Source organism: Mesoplodon densirostris, chromosome X (assembly GCF_025265405.1).
Source record: "Mesoplodon densirostris isolate mMesDen1 chromosome X, mMesDen1 primary haplotype, whole genome shotgun sequence".
In the NCBI taxonomy this organism is placed as follows: Eukaryota; Metazoa; Chordata; class Mammalia; order Artiodactyla; family Ziphiidae; genus Mesoplodon; species Mesoplodon densirostris.
Window position 1 is genome coordinate 50032618 of NC_082681.1, and position 15333 is coordinate 50047950.

At 41.3% G+C, this 15333-nt stretch overlaps 1 protein-coding gene across 7 annotated transcripts in view; it reads right to left on the minus strand.

Annotated features, from left to right (window-relative positions):
- The window catches only part of GPRASP2 (G protein-coupled receptor associated sorting protein 2), a 127368-nt gene that overhangs the window by 75643 nt on the left and 36392 nt on the right, over nucleotides 1–15333 (minus strand). The window lies entirely within an intron of this gene.

The following is a 15333-nucleotide window of genomic DNA, read 5'->3' on the forward strand; positions in this document are numbered from 1 at the left end:
GTAGGAGAGGTGGAGGAGGCCCTGAAACCACTTGGATCAAAGAACCTGCCATGATAATACTGTGTAGCTGTCTCCTGCATCGCCCCTCTTTGCACAAACCTCCAGAGATTTGAACCAGACTCCTCCTCCTTTCTTTCCTTGCAGAAGTGACCAGCCTTAAAGCAGGCCTATGGGAAAACAGATCAAAAGGTAAGATGGTCAAGAAATAATGGTAGCAGCTGAGTGCTTGGTGGACAGACAAACAACAAACATAGGAGTACCCAAGTTATCTATCTTTTAACATTTACAGTCCCATTGGTTAGAATGTTTTCTTTTAATTTAAGGCCAATGGATCAGGTTTCTGGATAACTCATCTTCACACGACACTCTTCCTCTTACTCTCTTTTCCAATTCTGAAGATTCACTACTTGGTGTTCACATCCCTTGTGCTATACAACATAGATTGGGGGAAGGGTGCTCGCATATTCTAGAAAGCAGGTTGTGCAGTGGTACTTGTATTTATAATTTGTCCCACCCTCACCTCCCAGTCCATCGTTTCCACCCCCCATCATGGATGGAGGTGAGGGAGGAAGGCCAGGAAGTGTGGAGAAACCGGGTAGAGAGGAGAATTTTAGGAGGTATTCCTGGATGCCTGACCTGCTCTGGTCGCAGTCACCCCATCCCAATTCGGGTGTCCAGTCAATGGCTACTGTCCACCCTCACCCCCCATCCCCACACAACTTCAGAAATACAGGCCATTTTCCCGTCCCTAGTTTTTCTCAAGCCTCTCTACAGATGCACCCCGTGGCCTGAAATCGCCAGACCTACCGTGCACACAGGACACTCTGGCATCAAAGAGGCGCCTGTGGGAAGGGACAGCACCCGGCACGTGGGGTCCGACAGACCCCTTTCCAGAATCAGGGCCCAGGCGGGCGGCCCCACGGGCCCACCGGCTCGGCACCCGGCTCCGACCGCCACCCCCGGCGGCCTCCACGACGCCCCCACCCCGGCTCCCCTCCGCCATTTCGCCCGCAGCAGCCTCCCCCACAGCACTCTCCTGGCACAGGCACCGCCGACGGCGGGGCGCGGGCGCCCAGAAAGCCCTCCAGGAAGCGGCCACACCGTTCGCCTCCCCAGGATCCGAGGGAAGCCCTGTGGCCAAGACCTCGCGCCCCGGGCCCAGTGCGCGCCGGTCGCCGCCTCCTCAGCGCCAGGGTTCCCCCGGCGATGCGCACCTCTCTCAGGGACCCGCTCCGACCCGGTTGCCTCCCCCTCGTCAGACTGCCACGGTCCGCGGGGCAGGGTGTGAGCCGCTCGTTGCCCCCGAGACACCCCCACTTGCCTTCGCAGGCGCAGGGTCCCGATGGTCGGCCTCCCCCTCCTGTCGCAGCTCCTCACTCGGATTTCCACCGCTCGCTGTGCGGGCAGAATGGCAAAGAGGCGTCCCCCCCCCCGCGTGGCTGCGCCAAATCCGTCAGGGGCTGCGAAAGAAGGCTGCAGCAACAACCGCTTGCGGCGAGGGTGTCGGGAAGGGGGCGGAGGGATACGGCACGAACGGGATCGACGCCCCCTCCCAGGCCCACCATAGTTCCGACCCAGAAAGGGGCGGGGCCGGGACTAGTCCCGGCCTCAGGGGCGGGGCCACGCCGGTCCTTCACCGCCCCACGTTGGGCAACCACCCTCCCCGCCCCACACACTTCTGGCACCGCAGCGTGTGGGGCCGGCGGGCGGTGGGCATTGGGGGCCGGGGTTAGGAGGGTAGGGAGGGGCCGCACTGGAGGTAGCAGCGGATGGATACAGAGCGTCCCGGGGAGTGTGTGTGTGTGTGTGTGTGTGTGTGTGTGTGTGTGTCTGTCTGTCTGTCTTTGTGTCTGTGTGTGTGTACGGGACTGCTCAGAGTCCGCCCCCCTACCCTCCCCCATCGCGCCCGCCATCCTCCCTGGGCGCCAGTGGCAGAGGAGCTGTGAGGACGGCCCTCCCCGGGTCTGCTTTCCACCTTCTGGGGCCGCGGGCGGGAGGAAGGTGGGAGGCGGCGCCCGTGGAGGCCGAGCCACTGCCCCTCTTCTACGGGAAGGCAGCCCTAGATGGACCTCTGGCCTGAGGAAACAAACCACCTGTCTGCGCCAGTGTCGTCACCCTCTCTGCCACACTGCCATTTTCTCAGTCGCAGTGGTAGCACGGTAGCACACTTTGCCATTTCGCCGCCCCTGCAGTTGCCCAGGAAGGAGGGTCTTTCCCTCTCAGGACCCGCACCGGCTCAGACAGTCCTCCCTGTCTCTCATCCCACAGCCAGGTGTCAGGCACCAGGTAGGGCTGGTCCTGGCTTCTCTCCCCGGGTTCTGTCAGGTCTTCTCTTGCAGGTGCCTCCAAGCGCTCATCATCTTTGGCAGGGTGGGAATGTGGCAGGGATTAGAACCAACTGGGATCTCACACACTTGCCATACACACCAGTCTACTTTCCCCAGCCATTCTTTGGAGAAGGACCCACCAGGCACCCACTTCCCCAAGACAGAATCCTGCTGGCCCTTGAATCCTCTGATTCCTGCACTCCTATATCCTTCCTGTAGTCTCCAGCCCCTCCTTTCTGTGCTCCATGGGGCAAACAGCAACCCTGGTTAAGCACACCTGTGGTCGAGCACAAACCTGCTGGCACTGTTGCCCGTTTTAAAACCCACCTAAATGGCACCCTCGCTGTGGTAAGCTGAATAAAGGTCCCCCAAAGATGTTCACGTCCTGTTCTCCAGAACTTGTAAACATGTGATGTTATATGGCAAAGGAGAATTAAGGTTGCAGATGGAATTAAGATTGCTAATCAGCTCAATGTAAAGTAAGATTACACCGTTGTATCTTGGCCAATGCCATGGCAAGGCTACTTTAAATGTGGAAGAGGCAGGCAGAAGAGTCAGTGTCACAGTGAAGTTGCATGAGAAAGATGCCACAAGTGGACAGGATATCACTAGTTTTGAAGATGGAAGGAAGCCAGAGGCCAAGGACTGCAGGCAGACCCAGAAGTTGGAAAAGGCAAGGAGACAGATTCTTCCTAGAACCCCTCAGAAGAATGAAGTCCTCCTATCACCTTTATTTCAGACCAGAGAGACACTTTTCCTATTTCCAACCTTCAGGACTGTAAGATAATATTTTATTGTTTTTGTTTTCTTAAGCCAGCAAGATTGTGGTAATTTGTTACAGCAGCAGTGGGAACCGAATTCACTCACCATCCTGATAAAGTCCATTCCCCTTCACTTTCTTGAATTGGGCTTCAGCCCCTGGGAAGATCAATTTGGGCGCTCATCTCTCACCACTATAACCGCCCTCTTAAGCACCTTCTCTCTTTTCTAAGAAGAGAGATTTTGCAATCATCTTTGAGGTTCGTCTTGGAGAAAGTCCCTATTTACTGAATATCATGGATGCTTACCAGGATGAAAAGGGAACCTTATTCTTACCATGGATTTTCATATCAGTTTTTACTTGTTATTAGGTATTTATTATAACTGTACAATATTTAGGTGATAGAGAAAAAGTCTAGAGATGATTCTATACTATATCTAGAGACAAAAGATGTCAGTTTTCAGAGGAAAGTCTTTCACTGTGGTCTTTCAATGGCCTTAGCTGAATTGTGGATTTTCTTTGTTCCAAAGTATACTCTCTTGGGTGAATGCCAGGGTGGAAGAAGGGAGTCTGAGCTCTTCTGGCATCTGTGCGTGTGCATGAATCTCTTTGCCCCTCTGAACTGTTCCTTCTCCTTCTGAAAGTGTCTGGTGCCTTTTACTCATTCAACAAATATATATGAGTATCTGCGTTTTCCTAGGCACTGGAGATGCAGTTGGAAAAAAATCTCCGGAAAGAAATCTCTGTTCTCTTGAGTTTACATTTACTTGTGTTTTCTATTTTATTTAGATTTCTATCCTAAAAATTTATGGTCATACCAATGCAAGCTTCTCTGGTAATTTCCAGGTGTTGGGATATTGATCCCAAAATATTTACTGGCAGGGGAGTGGATCTACCAAAACTGACTGATTTTACTGTGAGACTTTGAAATATCTTTTGGACAATTTGTTCTAAATTCATTTACAGAAGACACTATTGCTGTTAACATTTATTGAACTGAGAAAAGTCCTATTTTAAGCTTTTCATATGTTAGCTCTTTATGTGTATATATCAGATAGATTAAGTGTCATCTTTAAAATCAGAGAGCAAAGAAAAGATTTAAACAAGACGCTGAGCTATGTCTGTCTGTTAAGTAATATTATATTTGCTTCCTTGTAAAATGGATTCTCGTGTGATTGCAACAGCCACAGTTTCACTCTCCAGTGTCTCCAATAGCACCTGTGTAACCCTGACTAGCCTCTGAAATATAAATTTCTGTAGTGTAAGTGCTGGGCACTATGCTTTTTGATTCAGTTTAAGTGCCTGACATTAAGCTTTTGATTGCCAAGGCATCCATTTCAAAAGAAAACCATCTTGAATAATCATATTATGGGCTGTAAGACATAGCTACCAGCAAAAGGACCTGAGAAGAAACTAGGCCACTCCCACTCATTTAGTTCCCTCTTTCAGAAAGCCTTGGTTAACCTAGACAACTGAGTCCTTGAGAGATCCTGCCTTTTCCTTCCTGAGACTACTATCTGCTCTTGTGCTTTAAATTAGCCAATAAAGACAACCTGACAAACCCTAGGCTCCCTACACTGGGACCCTCATAAAAGCAGAGCCCCAGCTTCGTGTTCTCTCTGTCTCCCTGCCTCTCTCTCCCCCCAAATAATTCCCCCACCAGTAAGCCTGGGATACAGAAGCAGCTGTGCTGCTGCACTATACCCACCCCACCTCCCACATACATGCACATGAACTTTCACACTAGCATATCCCTTGCCTGTGCAGCTTAAGTGATCTACTCTTGTCTCTCTCAGTCATCGTGGTCATGGACCTAGTTTTGCCCATTTAGCTTAATTTACCTTTCTTCTGTCCTTCATGTGCCTCAGGCAAACTTTCCCTCTGGGATCTCCCTTTTGTTCAAGGTTGATCCAAACCCTATGTATTCTTAGAATATATCCATTCTCATATTCCTGAGTTTCAGGAGCTTTACACAGGAACTCAAGTCCCTTGCAGGTGGGACTAACCAGGCTGGGTTGCGTTCTTGTAAACTATGAAACTGGATCAATAGTTGTCTACTTTCAGTAGAGACTGAAGAACCTCTAGGAAAGATCTAAACTGTGTCTACTACTTGAGACAAAGCACATCTAAAGAACTTGTGGGGAGGCCTGACCCAAGAATATTTTCAGGTTATATTTGGAGTGGGTTCTTCTTTAAAAGAATTTATGCTGAAGGAAAACAGAGCCAGGCACAATGACCTCAGCCCAGGAACAATGCCTTTTCATTAGGAGAGTATAGCTATTCTAATGGCAGCACTGGGATTAGGACTCCTATTTTTGCCTCTTCAAACATATGCCTTCAACTGTATGTCTGTTACAACAAAGGCAGGTTCATATGTTATCCTGGAAAGCACAGTTTGCAAAGAAATTATAATATTCTGGTGTGCAGGTCCCACTTATAAAGTATAACCTAAAGAGAGGAAAACATCCTCCTCTCCAACATGGCTTTAAAGTTTAGAGTAGTCCTCAGCTCTAACATGGTGAGGACTCTGGGTATGGGCAGTGGTTGGACAAATTAGAGGGAGCAATTGGAGGGACTTAAGTGCTTCACAGTAAAGCTTACTGTGGCAACCACATGGAAAAATTGTGTGAAAACCATCAAAATTCAGGACATGGGAAATACCCCTTGAGGATTTCTAGAACTAAAGGGGCTGGTGAGGTGAGTTCATGGTTATTAACTTTGCAGGGAGAAGAAATCCTGAATTTCCACAATGCCAGCAAATATTGGTAGTTAATTGAATGTTAAAGTAACTTTTCAAAACAGAAAAAATATGTAATGGGGCATCACCGTAGTCTGCGTCTAGCCAGCAAAATGGGAAAAAAAGAGTAGAGGTAGTCCACTTGCTTCTTAAAATCCATGGTAAAGAAATGCCTACATCATTTACACTTACATTTCATTGATTGGAATTCAATCACCATTTATTGAAAATCCTGTCCATTCACAAGCTGTGCTGGGACAACTAGATATCCACATGCAAAAGAATAAAATTGTCTCAGCAAACTAGGAATAGAGTAGAACTTCCTTGACTTGATAAAGAACATATACAGAAACACCATACATAATGGTTAGGAACTAGCTTTACCATTAAGATCAAGAAAAGTCAAGGATGCCCCCTCTCACCACTCCTTTTCAAAACTGTACTGGAATTCCTAGCTAATGCATTAAGACCAGGAAAGGATATAAAAGGAATACAGGTTGGGAAGAAGAAATAAAACTGCCTTTGTTTTCAGATGATGTGTTTGTCTATGTAGAAAATCAGAAAGAATATCCAAAAATATTGGAACTAATAAGCAACTCCAGTAAGGTTAGAGGATAAGGTTAATATAAAAAAAGGCAATTGCTTTTCTATATACCAGCAATGAACAAGTGAAGCTTGAAATTAATAACACAGTACCTTTTATATTAGCACCCTCAAAAATGAAGTACATAGGTATAAATCTAACAAATATGTACAAGATCTATATGAGGAAAATTAGAAAACTCTGATTAATGAAATCATACAAGAACTAAATAAATGGAGAGATAGTCCATATTCATGGATAGGAAGACTCAAAATTGTCAAGACTAGTTCTTCCTAACCAGCTCTTCCTAAACCAAAGCATAGCAAGTTATTTTGTGGATATTGACAGATACCAAAGTTTATATGAAGAGGCAAAAGACCCAGAATAGACAACTCAGTATTGAAGGAGAACAACAGAGTCAGAGGACTGATATCACTTGACTTCAAGACTTACTATAAAGTTACAGTAATCAAGATGATGTGATATTGGTGAAAGAATGGACAAATAGATCAATGGAACATCATCAGAACAGAGAGTCCAGAAACATACCAACATAAACACAATCAACTGATCTTTGACAAAGGGTCAAAGACAACACAATGGAGCAAAGACAGTTTTTTCAACAAATGGTGCTGGAGTAAATGAACATCCACATGCAAAAAACTGAATCTAGACACAGACCTTACATCCTTCACAAAAATCAACAGAAAATGGATGATAGACCTAAATATGAAATGCAAAACTATTAAACTCCTAGAAGATAACATAGGAGAAAACCTTGATGATGTTCAGTATGATGATGTCTTTTAAAAACAGCTTTATTGAGATATAATTGATATATTAAAAACAATATATTTAATGTATACAATTTGGTTAGTTTGGACATAGGTATACACTCATGAAACCATCATCACCATCAAGATAATAGACATATCTATCACCTCTAATTTTCTTCATGCCCATTTGTTGTTGTTGTAAGAACACATGAGATCTACCTTCTTAACATTTTAAGTGCACAACACAGTATTGTGAACTATAGGCACTATGTTGTACAGCAGATCTCTAAAACTTATTCATCTTGCATAACTGAAACTTTATACCCATTCAACAACACCCTATTTCCTCTCCCCCAACCCCTGGTAACCACCATTCTCTCTTCACTATGAGTTTGACTATTTTAAATACCATGTATATGTGGCATCATGTTGTATTTGTCCTTCTATGACTGCCTTATTTCACTTAGCATAATGTTTTACAGGTTCATTCATGTTGTCACAAATGGCAGGATTTCCTTCTTTTTTAAGGCTTAATAATATTCACTTCTGTGTATATACCACATTTTCTTTATCCATTCATTTATCAATGAACATTTGGGTTGTTTCCATATCTTGGCTGTTGTGAATAATGCTGCAATGAACAAGGGAGAGCAGAAATCCCTTTGAGATCCTAATTTCCATTATTTTGAATATATACTCAGAAATGGAATTGCTGGATCACATGGCAATTCTATTTTTGTTTTTTTGAGGGGCTTCCATACTGTACCCTATAGTGGCTGCGCCATTTTACATTCCTAGAGCAGTGTCTAAGGGTTCCAATTTCTCAAAATCCTTGCTAACACTTGTGATCTTTTGTTTTTCTGATAATAGCCATCCTAACAGGTGTGAGGGGATATCTCATTTTGGTTTTGATTTGCATTTCCCTGATGACTAGTGATGTTGAGCACCTTCTCATATACCTGGTGGCCATCTGTATGTCTTTCTTGGAGAAATGTCTACTCAAGTCCTTTGCCTTTTTTTCTTTTTTTGGCTATGAAGTTGTAGGAGTTCATTACATATTTTAGGTATTAGTCCCTTAGATATATGGTTTGCAAATATGTTCTCCCATTCTGTAGTCTGCCTTTTCATTCTGTTGATTATTTCCTTTGTTGTGCACAACGTTTTAGTTTAATATGGTCTCATTTGTCTATTTTTGCTTTTGTTGCCAGTGGCTTTGGTGCTATATCCAAGAAATCACTTCCAAGACTGACATGTTGTTTTTTTTGTTTTGTTTTTTTACTGAGGTATAGTTGATTTACAATACTATACGTTTCAGGTGTACAACACAGTGTTTCACAATTTTTAAAGATTATACTCCAGTATAGCTATAATAAAATATTGGCTATATTCCCTGTACTGTACAATATATCCTTGAAGCTTATTTATTTTACACATAGTAGTTGGTACCTCTTAATCTCTTACCCCTATCTTGTCCCTCCCCACATCCCTCTGCCCACTGGCAACCACTAGTTTGTTCTCTGTATCTGTGAGTCTGTTTCTTTTTTGTTATATTCACTAGTTTGTTTTATTTTTTAGATTCAACATATAAGTAATAACATACAGTATTTACCTTTCTCTGTCTGACTTATTTCACTAAGCATAATACCCTCAAAGTCCAATCATGTTGTTGCAAATGGCAAAATTTCATTCTTTTTTATGGCTGAGTAGTATTCCATTGTATATATATATATATACCACATCTTTTTTTAAATTTTATTTTATTGAAGTATCGTTGATTTACAGTGTTGTGTTAATTTCTGCTGTACAGCAAAGTTATTCAGTTATACATATATATACATTCTTTTTCATATTCTTTTCCATTATGGTTTATCACAGGATATTGAATATAGTTCCCTGTGCTGTACAGTAGGACCTTGTCTATCCATTCTGTATATAATAGTTTGCATCTGCTAATCCTAAACCCCCAATCCATCCCTCCCCCACCCCCGCTTCCCCCTTGGCAACCACAAGTCTCTTCTCTATGTCTGTTCCTCTGTTTCTGTTTCGTAGGTAAGTCCATTTGTACAACATCTTCGTTATCCATTCATCTGTTGATGGGCACTTGGGTTGCTTCCATATCTTGGCTACTGTAAACAGTGCTGTGGTGAACACTGGGGTGCATGTATCTTTCAAATTAGAGTTTTTGTTTTTTCTGGATATATACTCAAGAGTGGAATTGCTGGGTCTATGGTAGTTCTATTTTTAGTTTTTTGAGAAACCTCCACAGTTTTCCATAGTGACTGCACCAATTTACATTCTCACCAACAGTGTATTATGGTTCCCTTTTCTCCATTCTTCGCCACCATTTGTTATTTGTGGTCTTTCTGATGAGGTATGAGGTGATATCTCATTGTGGTTTTGATTTGCATTTCTCTGATGATTAGAGACACTGAGCATCTTTGACGATGACAAGCAATGTTGATTAGTGCCTGTTGGCCATCTATATGACTTCTTTGGAAAAATGTCTATTCAGGTCTTCTGCCCATTTTTTTAATTGGGTTGTTTGTCTTTTTGATACTGAGTTGTATGAGCTATCTATATACTTTCGATATTAACCCCTTTATAAGTCATATCATTTGTAAATATTTTCTCCCATTCAGTAGGTTGTTGTTTAGTTTTGTCATCCTCTATGCTTTTATCTAACAGTTTTACAGTTTCAGGTCAGATGTTTAAGACTATAATCCATTTTGAGTTGATTTTTGTAGATGTTAGGACTCTAACATATCTTTTGGGGGAACACAATTCAACTCATAACAAATGATTAAAGTTTTTGGAAATAGTGGTGATGGATTTACAACACTATGAATGCAACAGATGCCACTTAATTATCCACTTAAAATAGTTAAAATGGGTACATATATACAAAATGCAATATTACTCAGCCATAAAAAAGAACAAAATAATGCCATTTGCAGCAACATGGATGGACCTAGAGATTATCATACTGAGTTAAGTCAGACACAAGACATATATCATATGCTATCACTTATATATGAAATCTAAAAAAAAAGGTATAAATGAACTTATTTAAAAAACAGAAGTAAAGTCACAAATGTAGAAAACAAACTTATGGTTTCCAGGGGATAAGGGGGAAGGATAAATTGGGAGATTGGGATTGACATATACACACTACTATATATAAAATAAATAACCAATAAGAATCTGCTGTACAGTAAAGGGAACTCTACTCAATACTCTGTAATGGCCTATATGGGAAAAGAATATATATAAAAAAAGAGTGGATATATGTATATGTATAACTGATTCACTTTGCTATACATCTGGAACTAACACAACATTGTAAATCAAGTATGCTCCAATAATTTTTTAAAAATATAAATATAGTTAAAATGGCAAATTTTATGTCATATGCATTATAAAAAGACATCATACCTTCTCTTCTCTCCTCAAACCCCAATTACCTCCTACCTATTCCTCAGTCTCAGATGATAACCTTGCTTCTTAATTCATTGAAAAAATAAAAGCAGTTTGAAGAGAACTTCCACAAACTCCTACTGCCGTATCTACTTGCATCTGTGCCCATAAATTCTGCCTTTTCTGATGTTCTCTGAAAGAACTGTCCATGCTGCTATCTAAAGCTTGCCTCTCCATTTGTCCATTGGATGATATCCCAATCTCCTACTCAAGGTCATTGTTCCAAAATTTTCTTCTTTTATCCTAAAAATTTCCCTCTCTCGTGGAATATTCCCATCAATATTCAAACATACTGTACTATCTCCTATCTTAAAAACAAAATTCTCTCTTTGCCCCATATCATTCAATAGCTATTACCCCATTTCTCGGATTCCTTTTGCTCCACAGTTCCTTAAAACTGTGGTCTTCAGTTACCATATCAATGCTGTCTCCTCCTTTTCTCTTGAAACCATGCTAATTTTTCATCTCCAACATCCAATGAAGTTTCACTGATCCATTGAAATTGCTCTTGTCAAAATTGCTGATGATGTCCATGTTGGTAAATCCAATAATCAGTTCTCAATCCTCATCTTGACCTACCATCCTAGTGACCATACAATTTATCATTCAAATTGGAACATTTCTGAGAGTGAAAAAGGATTTTGTTAACAATTATTTCTGTACAACAGACATAGACTGGGACTTTCCTGGGAAAATAGGGATATTTTGTCACCTTACTTATCACCAGTGTTAGGCAGGGTCGAAAACTTCCTTCTTGAAACATCTTGACTTAGCTTTCAGGATACCATACTCTCCTGGTTTTTCTCCTACCTTACTGGCTACTCCTGACTGCACATTCTTAGCTTTCTTTTTTCGATTTTGCTTTTACTAGTCCATTATCATCTCCTATATCTCAATATTGAAATGTCCCAGAGCTCAATCTTTGGACTTCTTCCCTTACTACTTACATTATCTATATTCCTTAGTGATCTCATCCAGTTTCATGGCTTTAAATACCATCTGTACCTTGACTCTCAAATTTCTATCTCTAATCTGGAACTCTCTCAACATTCCAAGACACATATATTCAACTGCCTACTTTTCATCTCCATGTATACATATAAAAGGCATCTCAAACTCAACATGTCCTAACCTGAACTCATGACCTTCCCCCTAAAACCTGCTCTTCCCAGGCTTCATTCATCTCAGTAAATGACAGCTTTATTCACTCAGTTGCTCAGCATCAGAATCATCATTGATTCCTCTCTCTTACTTTGCTTTCAATCCATGCATAATATCCACTGGATTTACCTCTAAAATATATGCCAAAGCTGGACACTTATTACCATTTCCACAGCTAATACCTTAGTCCAAGCCACTATCATCTCTGACCTAGACCACTGCAATTACTTCCTAGCTTCCAATTGGTCTCCCTGTTTCCATTCGTGTTTCCCTAGGGTCCATTCTTTACACAGCAGACAGGATTATCCCTTAAAAACATAAGTTGTATCACACTGCTCCCCTTGTCAAAATCCTCTAATGGCTTCCCATAACACTTAGAATAATATCTAAACTTCTTTCCATGGCCTACAGTATCTCACAAGACCTGGCCCCTGCCTACCACTTTACACTTCTCTCCAACCACTCTCTCTTTGCTTACATTTGAGCCACACTGGCCTCCTTGGTGTTTCTTGAATAAGCTAATCACATCTCTACCCAAGGAGCTCTACATTTGTTGTTCCCACTGCCTAGAATACTTCTTCTGCAGTTAGCTTCATGCTCCATTCCCTCAGGTCTTTCATGTATTTGCTCACAGAGAACTTCTCTATCTCATCCAAAATAGTATCCTCCCTTCCAATATCCTCTATCCTCATACCCTGTTCTACTTTTCTCCATAGCATTTATCACTACTTAATATTACATTACATATTTTATATATTTACTTTCTTATTATCTGTTTCCCTTCATCCCTAAATGTAAGCTCTATGAGGATGACACTTTATTTTTTTCTATGCTATATTCCCAGGACCTAGGAACAATTCCTGGCACATAAGAGATTGCTTAATAAATACATGCTGAATATATAAATGCCCCCAGAACACTGGGGTGTCTTTTCTGTTGATTATATAAATCATATCAGTTTACACTATGATTTTAAATCTGAGAGTTATTACACTTTTATGTGCTTCTATCACTGACCAAGCAAAGAAGCACCCCATTAAAAATCTTTAGACTAATTAGTATGTTGGATATAAAATTTTTTGTTGATAAAGGTGAAAGTACCCCACCCAGTGTTTTTTTATTCTGCCATCTAAAGCAGATAGAAAGTTAATGTATACACACTACCACACTGGAATTGGATATAATACTGAAAAGGGGCTATTGGTTTGCTAGGATTTATAAAATTTGGAATTTTAAAGAAACGTCCACAAAATTCTATATATTAACCATAAACATGGGTCTTCTGTTTTCCCAATCTGATGTAAGATGCCAAGCCAATAAATAAAAGTTCAAGGATACATTAGTTTGCTGGGGCTGCCATAACAAAATATCACAGACTTGGTGGCTTAAACAGAAATTTATTTTCTCACAGGTATGTAGGCTAGAGGTCCAAGATCAAGGTGTCAGCAGGTTTAGTTTCTCCGGAGACTTTTCCCCTTGGATTTCAGATGGTCACCTTCTTTCTGTGTCCTCATGTGGTCTTTCCTCTGTGCGCATGCATGTCTGATGTCTCCCTGTGTGTTCAAATTTCCACTTCTTATAAGGACGCCAGTCTAATGGCCTCAATTTAACTTGATCACCTCTTTAAATGCCCTGTCTCCAAATATAATCACATTCTGAGGTATAGGAGGTTAGGATATTAACATATGAATTTGTGGAAAGGGGAACAATTTAGCCCATAACAGAGGGTTATCATGATAAAGAGAAAGTTAAAATGAACCGCTATCATATGTATAGGAAATCCACCACAGAACAGGTTTCCAAGTTGTTTAGTTCATTGTGAGGTGAAATGTACAGAATGGTAAAATTTCACAACTCCCCTTTGGAAAGGAAACCTGAGGAGTTTGACGTCCATCTGTTTTCACCTTATTATAATACACCCTTGTGTGAACTCATGGGTGATGACTCGATGGATGTCTGTCACTAAAATCTCAAAATATATGAATAGCCTATTTTACCACAGTATCTACCCATCTGGAACTTGCTTTACTGTTTCTGTGACCACTGCCTTTACTGTAAGTTGTATGGTAGACTGAATAATGCCCCTCCCCTCCAGAGATGTCAATATCTTTATCCCTGGAACTTGTCAGTATGTTACCTTACATGCTAATGTAAATAAGTTAAGGATTTTGAAATGGGAAGATTATCCTGGATTATGAAGATGGGCAAATGTAAGTACAGGATCCTTAAAAGAGGGAAGCAAGAAGGTCAAAGACAGAAGGAAGAGATGGGACAATGGAATCAAAGTTTGGAATGATGCAAGGAAAGGACCATGAACCAAGGAATGTAGGCAGACTCTAGAGGCTCAAAAAAGACAAGGAAATGGATTCACCCTTCACAGCCTCCAGAAGGAATCAGCCTTGCCAATATCTTCACTATATCCCAGTGAGACTAATTTTGGACTTTTGAAATCCAGAACACTAAAATAATAAATTCATGTTGTCTTAAGCAACCATATTTGTAGTAATTTGTCACAGGACCAATAGGAAACTAAGAAAAGTGGTCTCTGATTTTAAGCAGTAGAGAGAGATACTAGAACTCTTCTTTAGGGAATTACCTAGGTGAATTATTGAGAATATTAATATTAAGCACATCACAAAGTCCCTATCCACTCTGCCTTAACCCTACTGCTGTATGCCCTAAATCATAAGGCTGTAAAACAACAGCTGATAAGACCTTTTCAGAGTTTAAGGGGATTATTTAGAATTTAGGAAATAGCACCAAGGCCTATTTTCAAGCTTAAAGATCTCAAGCTTGTTTACTGCTCTGTGAGGAAAGGTGAACTCATAAGTATTATTTTGTGATAACAGTGGGAGATAAAAATAAAGTAGGTGAGGGCCTCCCTGGTGGCGCAGTGGTTAAGAGTCCACCTGCCGATGCAGGGGATACGGGTTCGTGCCCCGGTCTGGGAGGATCCCATATGCCGCGGAGCGGCTGGGCCCGTGAGCCATGGCCGCTGGGCCTGCGCGTCCGGAGCCTGTGCTCCACAATGGGAGAGGCCACAACAGTGAGAGGCCCACATACCGCAAAAAAAGAAAAAATAAATAAAATAAAGTAGGTGGAAAAACTCAGCATACGGTCTACAAATGTATGATTACTAACTAGTATGTTCCCTAATGTCTATTGAATCATTTGAGGAGTAGCAACAGCCCTTCTTTTCCTAAGTCCTGACTAGCCTCTCTATTCCCCGAAAAAGCTATTTGTAATTTTTAAAAAGGTACAGAAAAGCATATATGATATTATCAAAGTTTTAAAAGAGATGCTATAACTGCTAGCATCCTTTGAATAGCAAGCTATAATAGCATTTCCCAAACATTCAATTTATGGTATTTTTCCCTGCAAGGATTAATGATGATGAATTATTTCCAACTAACATATAAATATGGTGGTTCTGGATCTCTGATACACAGTTTACGAAAGTGATGAGGTTAAAAAGTCTCCACATTGTGTTTACTACCAGAATCTAAGATTCATTT